This window comes from Mizuhopecten yessoensis, unplaced genomic scaffold, assembly GCF_002113885.1.
Source record: "Mizuhopecten yessoensis strain PY_sf001 unplaced genomic scaffold, ASM211388v2 scaffold2763, whole genome shotgun sequence".
Lineage (NCBI taxonomy): Eukaryota > Metazoa > Mollusca > Bivalvia > Pectinida > Pectinidae > Mizuhopecten > Mizuhopecten yessoensis.
Genome location: NW_018404707.1, coordinates 43526 through 54625, shown reverse-complemented (window position 1 = coordinate 54625; position 11100 = coordinate 43526).

The following is an 11100-nucleotide window of genomic DNA, read 5'->3' as shown; positions in this document are numbered from 1 at the left end:
TATGCAGTTGAACATAAATACTGGTGATGAGTCATAACTGGACGACAAATGTTCACCTAATTTTTCTGTCTGCATCTTCAACAAACTTTTCAAATATGCACTTACTTTCTTCTTATTTTTAGCAGTTACTTTACTAATGGGAAGGTTTAAAATCCTGTTTGAAAACGAAATCGTTTGTTGTTTCGTTAAGCCATACTTTTATTGAATGGCCTGACAATCATCAATGTGATAAATAACGTCTTCTTATGTACGCTGAACGCTAAATAACGTTGATTAAAATACGCTGTCGTGTTAAGATCGTACATCAAAGGTATACTTTCCTATCAATAACATCGGTTACGATAAGCCTTCAGGTAAATAATATTCTCCTATGTAAGTCAAATACTCCATATGGCATTCAGTGACTCAATGTTCCTCGTATTATGTCATATGACATCTGTTAAGAGAGAAAACAAAATCTAGCTCCCAATACAAACAAAATAATAAACACGTTTGTTATTATTCATAATACAGGGTTCATATCAAAAGTGTTGATAACAATTTTCCTATGACCATTTCCCGACTACATATTGATTAGTAACTTCAAATCAGACGGTTGTCCTCTTACATGGCCATGCGATTCCAGCTTTGTCAGATTCCCAGGGCTTAAGGTATTCATTCTATATTCAAATTTAGGAAATCTATTATTGGCTCTCGGATATGGGCGTTGAAAGTTGACTTTTGTGGCACAGATATGTGTTTATCTATATACCGAAGAAATCCATGTATTCAAATCTTTCAAAATATTGTTTAGAGTATGCGCGGTGTTTTATTCTATGATAATTTGTTTATATGCACTATGAAAATATACTGCTGTAGTAAAAGTATAACTTTAATAAAGGAACTAATCAGCTATGAAAGAAAAGACTATCCGGTATAATATCCGGAAGAAATTGTCTAGTCGCCAAGTCGTCGATGGTTTAATGACTTCTAATCAAGCTATTATTCACATAAAATACATAGTTGGTTTATTTTACAACAATTATGAAATATGTAATAATATCGGATAGTAATCACCTTTGCTGACCGGCATGGAAGCGCGCAGAGGGTCTCTATGTGAAAGAAAACCGGAGTACCCGGTCGGAGAGTTAACTTAATACATTTCTGTGTCCGACCGGGGAATCGAACCCTGAATGTCTTGGTCAAAGACCACCCAAATAACGCATTACGTATGAGTGTGTCGCACTATAATTTAACTTACTTTTCTTTTGTATTGCACTCCATCACATCTTCTTAATTAAATAAAAATCAGCAAGATAAAAACTGTTACATGGTGAAATATATCAGAAAATTAAATCTTTACATTCGAATTTATTACAAAAATAAGTAATGATATGCTATGAACAAAGTGACGCTTGGTGGATATGCGAGTAGATAGACAAACTGAACTATCGCCCTGTTTTCCACGAGTTATATCCATATCAGGCGATTGCATTTATATATCTCATGAATGCCAACCTGCTCAGCTATTTCACCTGTTATTTCAATGACATTCTCTATATAGATATACAGCTGTTCCTATGCCATCCTCGATATTCCAGAGGTTACGCTCACCTACGCTCTTTGTACCCTTGGATATGTCGTAGCGAAATTGAAGGCATCAGGCTAGCTATTAGATTGATCTCTGTTAAAAAATCATTTGACCAGGTTTATACTTGTCCTTTGACGATCACAGGGGAGCGGCATCCGAATTTACAGCATGTCATTTTTACAGTAACGCTACGCTGATGTACATTATTAGTTATACAGTTCTTTGGCAGGGGGCCTTCGGCTCAGGGTACATAAGGTCCTGACAGCGAACATGAGACCATGTACCCTGCCAAAGACCTGTATAACGAATTTGTCATACTGCGAAGCCATTTATGGGTTGGGACTCGTGTTTGCCAGAAAACAGATACTGTGTAGGGCGGTAGTACGGGAAAACAGAAAAAAACATTTTTTGTATAATTCCAACAATTTAATGAATTTTTATATGATAATAAGTCAACAATATGGTTTTGAAACAACATTACATAACAACTCAGTTCCTTAACAACTCGTAACGGTTGATTTTTTTCTTCATTTTTCACTTTCTGATCACAATGTCTTGCTCCTTTTCTCTTTAGTATGCTCTGAAGGTTTTGCTTGCTGAATTGTTACTTCTCTTTGTGTTTGTACGTATAAGTGTAGCCCGTTTTGTCTCAATTGTACTCTCCGTGTGACTTGCAAACCGTTTCGCCATATTGTTGATTGTTGACATTTACGGTCGAACGTTCTCCGGTGTGTTCGATTCGAATCTTCGAGTTATCTCCCTTACAATAGGCGTGCGTGCTCTTATGTACCCCGGCAAGGATACTAACATAGCTTCAGGTACCTTGGCAATTCGACCAATCACCGTGCGACATTTTTCTTTGCAGTATGACAATAGAGGATCATATTAAAAGATATTAAAGACATTAAAGAGTTTTCTCGTCTAATCCACAACCTAGTACACACCGATACCTCGATTTTGTCACGACATATTCCGCGGGTGGAGAGGATAAAACAATACAACAACAACAAACAAACAAAAACACTAAAATAATGCTATTTATTTATTATTGTATGTTGTCTATGATTACATATTCCTCAAGGCGACTCATCTTTTTGTAACTGTACTGTGCTTTCGAAATGTTTTGATATGCCATTGGTAAAATTTCAAGAAATCTGATTTATACAAAATATTTTCATTATTCTTCACGATGTGGATTAGTTTATTTTTTTTTGGATTTCTCACACACAGGGTAACCTGTAGACCTGCATGTCTGATCATCCCAACGAAAATGATTCTTATACCATAGACACAGGCAGTAGGGGACGCCCGGCGGCCACCCTGGATTATCCGGCTGTCCACGTGGCCAGTTGGTGTACTTTATTCGGGAACCGGAAGTCATCCATTTCCATGTACCACTTTTGGTGTTTTCAAACCCACTGGTCCATACTTTCGTGAAGTCTATGGACGCAAGAAGTAAAATAAAATTAAAGTTACTCCTATCTCTAGCATTACAGTAGACTCATGAGCCATTATTACACGTTTATTTTCCTCTCATGAGTTAAAACACTCTACACCTTTGTAAGATTGAAATAAACCCAAGCGATTCGTTTGCTCAGTATTTGACCCCTCATGCTATCAACCTTTCTTTTTTTTCTCTCTTTCTTTCTCTTTCCTTTAGGTTGTATATCCGGGGTAACAATCTTTAAATGACCTTAATCGTTGCGAGGACATTAAACCGATCACAACCAAACAAACATAAGGGAAGACATTAATCCCTAACGGAAATTAAATTACATTTGGAAATATCTTCTTCCTGTAACTTTCAAAGCTCGCTTACGTGATTCATATCATGTTTCTTATTCTTTTTGCTTAACATATCTGAGCTGTGACCTAGATCAAAGTTATATAGCTTCCTACCACCGCAATTTCCTATTCTCCCTTATTCATTCTTTGTATTTTACCATGGTTCATTGAAATCATTTGAACAAGGTTTTGTTAACGCTGTCGTATTCTTGAAGTCTTTCCACATTTTAAAGTTGGAGGTGTGGTTTGACGTTTTAACAGATCTTATTAATGTGACTTTGAAAGTGTGTCCATATTATTTGGTTAAATATTTGTGATCCTTCATCAAACATGATCTTTTTGCAAAATGTGCAGAGTGAATCGTGCATTATTCTGTAAAATTAGTTGTTTACAGACGAACGAAAAACAGTTAACGCTTTGCCATTCGGTAAGTCTAGATGGACTGTATTCCGGGTGATTTTAGACACTCTCTATTAGATATACAGCTGTTCCTATGCCATCCTCGATACTCCAGAGTTTACGCTGACCTTACATTCTTTGTACCCTTGAATATGTCGTAGCGAAATTGAAGGCATCCGGCTAGCTATTAGATTGGTCTCTGTTAATAAATCATCTGACCAGGTTTATACTTGTCCTTTGACGATCACAGGGGAGCAGCATCCGCATTTACAGCATGTCATTTTTACAGTAACGCTACGCTAATGTACATCATTAGTTATACAGTTCTTTGGCAGGGGGCCCTCGGCTCAGGGTACATGTGGTCCTGACAGCAAACATGAGACCATGTACCCTGCCAAAGACCTATATAACGAATTTGTCATACTGCGAAGCCATTTATAGGTTGGGACTCGTGTTTGCCAGAAAACAGATACTGTGTAGGGCGGTAGTACGGGAAAACTGACAAATACGTTTTTTGTATAATTCCAACAATTTAATGAATTTTATATGATAATAAGTCAACATTAAATAACAATTCAGTTCCTTAACAACTCGTAACGATTGATTTTTTTCCTCATTTTTCACTTTTTGATCACAATGTCTTGCTCCTTTTCTCTTTAGTATGCTCTGAAGGTTCTGCTTGCAGAATTGTTACTTCTCTTTGTGTTTGTACGTATAAGTGTAGCCCGTTTTGTCTCAATCGCACCATCCGTGTGACTTGCAAACCGTTTCGCCATATTGTTGATTGTTGACATTTACGGTCGAACGTTCTGCGGTGTGTTCGATTCGAATCTTCGAGTTATCTCCCTTACAACAGGCGATCGTGCTCTTATGTACCCCGGCAAGGATACTAACATAGCTTCAGGTACCTTGGCAATTCGACCAATCACCGTGCGACATTTTTCTTTGCAGTATGACAATAAAGGATCATATTAAAAGATATTAAAGACATTAAAGAGTGTTCTCGTCTAATNTCATATCATGTTTCTTATTCTTTTTGCTTAACATATCTGAGCTGTGACCTAGATCAAAGTTATATAGCTTCCTACCACCGCAATTTCCTATTCTCCCTTATTCATTCTTTGTATTTTACCATGGTTCATTGAAATCATTTGAACAAGGTTTTGTTAACGCTGTCGTATTCTTGAAGTCTTTCCACATTTTAAAGTTGGAGGTGTGGTTTGACGTTTTAACAGATCTTATTAATGTGACTTTGAAAGTGTGTCCATATTATTTGGTTAAATATTTGTGATCCTTCATCAAACTTGATCTTTTTGCAAAATGTGCAGAGTGAATCCTGCATTATTCTGTAAAATTAGTTGTTTACAGACGAACGAAAAACGGTTAACGCTTTGCCATTTGGTAAGTCTAGATGGACTGTATTCCAGGTGATTTTAGACACTCTCTATTAGATATACAGCTGTTCCTATGCCATCCTCGATACTCCAGAGTTTACGCTCACCTACGCTCTTTGTACCCTTGAATATGTCGTAGCGAAATTGAAGGCATCCGGCTAGCTATTAGATTGGTCTCTGTTATTAAATCATCTGACCAGGTTTATGCTTGTCCTTTGACGATCACAGGGGAGCAGCATCCGCATTTACAGCATGTCATTTTTACAGTAACGCTACGCTAATGTACATCATTAGTTATACAGTTCTTTGGCAGGGGGCCTTCGGCTCAGGGTACATGTGGTCCTGACAGCAAACATGAGACCATGTACCCTGCCAAAGACCTATATAACGAATTTGTCATACTACGAAGCCATTGATAGGTTGGGACTCGTGTTTGCCAGAAAACAGATACTGTGTAGGGCGGTAGTACGGGAAACCTGAAAAATACATTTTTTGTATAATTCCATTTCATTTTTCACTTTCTGATCACAATGTCTTGCTCCTTTTCTCTTTAGTATGCTCTGAAGGTTCTGCTTGCTGAATTGTTACTTCTCTTTGTGTTTGTACGTATAAGTGTAGCCCGTTTTGTTTCAATCGCACTATCCGTGTGACTTGCAAACCGTTTCGCCATATTGTTGATTGTTGACATTTACGGTCGAACGTTCTCCGGTGTGTTCGATTCGAATCTTCGAGTTATCTCCCTTACAACAGGCGCTCGTGCTCTTATGTACCCCGGCAAGGATACTAACATAGCTTCAGGTACCTTGGCAATTCGACCAATCACCGTGCGACATTTTTCTTTGCAGTATGACAATAAAGGATCATATTAAAACATATTAAAGACATTAAAGGGTTTTCTCGTCTAATCCACAACCTAGTACACACCGATACCTCGATTTTGTCACGACACATTCCGCGGGTGGAGAGGACAAAACAATACAACAACAACAAACAAAAACACTAAAATAATGCTATTTATTTATTATTGTATGTTGTCTATGATTACATAGTCCTCAAGGCGACTCATCTTTTTGTAACTGTACTGTGCTTTCGAAACGTTTTGATATTCCAGTGGTAAAATTTCAAGAAGTCTGATTTATACAAAATATTTTCAATATTCTTCACGATGTGGATTAGGGTGTTTTTTTTTTGGATTTCTCACACACAGGGTAACCAGTAGACCTGCATGTCTGATCATCCCAACGAAAATTATTCTTATACCATAGACACAGGCAGTAGGGGACGCCCGGCGGCCACCCTGGATTATCCGGCTGTCCACGTGGCCAGTTGTTGTACTTTATGCGGGAACCGGAAGTCATCCATTTCCATGTACCACTTTTGGTGTTTTCAAACCCACTGGTCCATACTTTCGTGAAGTCTACGGACGCAAGAAGTAAAATAGAATTAAAGTCACTCCTATCTCTAGCATTACAGAAGACTCATGAGCCATTATTACACGTTTATTTTCCTCTCATGAGTTAAAACACTCTACACCTTTGTAAGATTGAAATAAACCCAAGCGATTCGTTTGCTCAGTATTTGACCCCTCATTCTATCAACCTTTCTTTTTTTTCTCTCTTTCTTCTCTTTCCTATAGGTTGTATATCCGAGGTAACAATCTTTAAATGACCTTAATCGTTGCGAGGACATTAAACCGATCACAACCAAACAAACATAAGGGAAGACATTAATCCCGAACGGAAATTAAATTACATTTGGAAATATCTTCTTCCTGTAACTTTCAAAGCTCGCTTACGTGATTCATATCATGTTTCTTATTCTTTTTGCTTAACATATCTGAGCTGTGACCTAGATCAAAGTTATATAGCTTCCTACCACCGCAATTTCCTATTCTCCCTTATTCATTCTTTGTATTTTACCATGGTTCATTGAAATCATTTGAACAAGGTTTTGTTAACGCTGTCGTATTCTTGAAGTCTTTCCACATTTTAAAGTTGGAGGTGTGGTTTGACGTTTTAACAGATCTTATTAATGTGACTTTGAAAGTGTGTCCATATTATTTGGTTAAATATTTGTGATCCTTCATCAAACATGATCTTTTTGCAAAATGTGCAGAGTGAATCGTGCATTATTCTGTAAAATTAGTTGTTTACAGACGAACGAAAAACGGTTAACGCTTTTCCATTCGGTAAGTCTAGATGGACTGTATTCCGGGTGATTTTAGACACTCTCTATTAGACGACATTTCATCATCTACAAAAAGATGCGACACGCTGTTCAAGATTAGTAAGAAATGTGTTTGCACTCTTCCTACCGTTGTGAAATCGATCTAACCATTGCTATGTCTTTCACTTCAATCAGTTCACTTGCATGCACTTTGAATTTATTTAGAGATCTTTGAAAGGAAGGAATAACGCATTTTCACCATACTAGTATTCCATTAGAACTAATAAATGCTATCCGCGTTATCTTTGCTATTAGAATCAAGAACCATGACGTTTAATTATTGAGAATGGGACTTTACTTTTAAAATAGACATTACATTACTTGAACAACATATTTAAGATGTGGTAAAAAGAAGGCCAATGTTAACAGCCAGGTGTTATTTGTTGATGTATGGTCACTTTGGACAGGGGTAGTGAAGACACGAGCTTATATGGCTTACTATCAGTGACCACGATATATTCAGTGCATATCAAAAATGTATATATCCAGTCTGAGCCAGTTCAAACTAATGTGAAAGGTTTTGAGATTTAATTTAAACTACCAAGCAACAATAGTTTCCATTTCATAAAAGAAAAGTACGTTTATTATGTTTTATTGAATAATAGGATGTGCAAGGTTTTAGAGGTGATGGGAAGCCGGAGTGTATGGAGAAAAAACACCGACCTTATGCCAGTGCCTGGCGACTGTCCCACGTATGTCTCGAACACCCGACCCAGTGGTGGAGGGCTAGTGTTAGCAGAATCTCAGACGCCTTAACCACCTTAACAATTTGTCTTTACCTGATTGAGTCTGACCCAAACTTATGTCACTCATGACGAAAACACATTTGTAGCATAATATGAGCTAAAAATCCTAGTCACAACTCAGACGAAAATATTGACAATCCATTGGCATTTTCTATCATATGGTGACTCCCCAGAATATCAGTAGGAAATATTTAGAAGATCATAACCAATATCAAAATGGCTTCGTTCTTCAACGAGTAACTAAGGAGTACTTATCAATAGCAATACAATATTTCATATGTCAACCTAACACTACATTCTGATATTTTTGTATATGTATAATTGCTGAAGGAACGTTTCTCTTTCAGAAAATAGTTAAGGTTCCATTGTTGTTGCAAAAATGTTTTGTATGTGTATGTAGTACAGATGCACAACACAGCTACATAGCACGTATTAGTGTTAACATGGAACGCAACTAACGGAACATTTGAAATGTGTTAGGTTAGGCCCCCTAAGGCAGGGAAAAGAGGCATTTAAACCATCAATCCCTACCTATTTGGAAAAACCGAAGCTAAGTAGCACTTGCATACTTGACCCCCTCCAAATACAGGCCATTCTGGTATCTGTGGAGTAACATATCAATTTAGATAGGTGAATGTTTAGTCATCTTTCAAGAAATACTTGCAATTTAAGAATATACATGTCTTTGTCCCAGGTAATGCAAAGAACATTATACAGCAACATATGTATTGGAAACCCTTATTGAACCTAGGTTCGAAACCGTTACGCGATGAATTTTGAGGTATTGTCATACACCTGACGCGTGTTAGACAAAACGTTCTGACCATTACTGCAAATATACGTAAAGCAATGGTCATTTATTCATTGTATCTTTATCGACAAACAGTATTGCTTATAAGAATACGACTCTTTAAGTGCAGATTATTCTATATTTATTTTCCAAAAAATGAAGTTGGTGCAAGATAATATTTGAAACAGATTAACGGTATTGAGAAATACGCCTAAGATAATGTTCTAAAATTCGTTTTAGAGGCAGCAACAACCAGGTACGTTTGATTCCCATGGAATGACCATTGGGAAAACCAGTATAAAGATACGCTTTAAAGACACTATACATATTTATTCATTTGATATCACTTAAGTATTGGAAATGATCTGACAATCAGAGAATTGAATAATTCTAGTAGTCAGATTTAAGCCATGTATTAATGTCGTCATAATAACTACACCGCAAGAATCACCCGGTTCTATGAGTGTATATTGGAGCGGTTCCTTGCTACTTACCAGGAATAGTTTTTGCGACTCTCCGAAGGAATGCATCTTTCGACGCAGTGTCAACTTCAACAAGCTCTGCGTTATGCACCCGGCAGTAAGACTAAATAAAAAATGAAATATAGTCCAATAACCTACTTGACGTCTCCATTTCTAATATAACTAAGTTTTCATGATTCTACAAAATTAACAAGTCACTTCCCCATTGTATTCAACAAATCGGTCAGGGAATACATCAGCCTTTTTATTGAGATCAGATCTGGTTTAAATATTTACATTAATAATTACTGAAATATTTTATTTAAACGTTATTTTTCTTCGGTGTAAAACATTGTATACACTTCGAATGGATATGTGTATTAGTTTTGGATAGACAATGCAACTGTTATTAGAAATGAGTATAAGACACGCCCATGTGGTAGTACCGATAGCATTAGGGAATAGATACAGTACGCCAACATGATTTGCACTCGATCATTAGTCCTAAAAGGATGAAACAAAAGTATGAAGCAATGTAATACAATTTGGCATACTGTTTTTATTTGTAAATGTGTAATCACCTGTGTGTTACGTTCTTCTATCTCATCTCTTTAGTTACGCGCTGTATCAGCCAATCAAAAGCGACGTTACAAACGGCGACGTCATTTGTTTACGTTATGGGATGATAACATAACTTTTTAAGCCAACGAAAATGCTTGTAACTAGCAAAATTAAATTTTATATATATATATATTGATATAAAAGTCATACAAGAAAGTGCAATTATTATTTTTATATATTTGTCTATTTAATCATTTTCTTCTTGAATTTTATCAAATATCTTTATATAATGTTGTTAGCCAACTAAAGGTGTCTAATATATTGTCAGACTAGTTTAGGTACTGACCATAGCATTCTGCCAAGGAATTTTGAAGTCTGGAAAGAGAAAGCATGAAGATCCAAAACTGTACCATCCTCTTGGGCAGCCATCGTTCCTCACTGGAATGTACGATACAGGTATGTAAATACAACAGATACATTCTTAGACGGAGGTAAGTTATTCGAACGAGTCTACTAGGAAGTCAAAACGGTAGATATCTTTGTTTATGAAATATGATTTGGTATAAAATAGTAGGACATAGAAAAAAAACAAAATGACGGAGGCCATCCATAAAAGACCACCATGATGAACCGGGACTATTGGCATACTGACTAATTACCATTTACTACAATTGCGGAGCTACCAGCTGGTAAGGAAGCAGGTAATACATACAAAATTAATTGTGTCTTAGCACTATATTTTTAATTTGAAAATGCATAATGAACTTTCCTTACAAAATATGTTTATTATGACAAACGAATGAAATTATTACGCCGCTGTATCAGCAAATCAAAAGCAACGTTACAAACTAAGTAGAAATAACTTATAATATATAAACACCGGAACAGCAATAATGAAATAAGATTTAAATGTTTTTTTCAACACCACATCATTAACACTAACTTACGAATATTCCAGACAGATGAAGATTTCTGGGGTTGGTATCCAATCCATTTGTGATGACGTGTACACACGGAAGTGATAGCCGTGTAAGAGATAAACCGACATCCCTTCGTCATTAAGCAGAAACTCATACAGGCGATACGGTTTGGAGCTATCGTGATGTTAAATATGGAGTCGGAGTCGGGTAGGTAGTTCCGGAGCAAGGTCAACTCTTCCCAGTATACC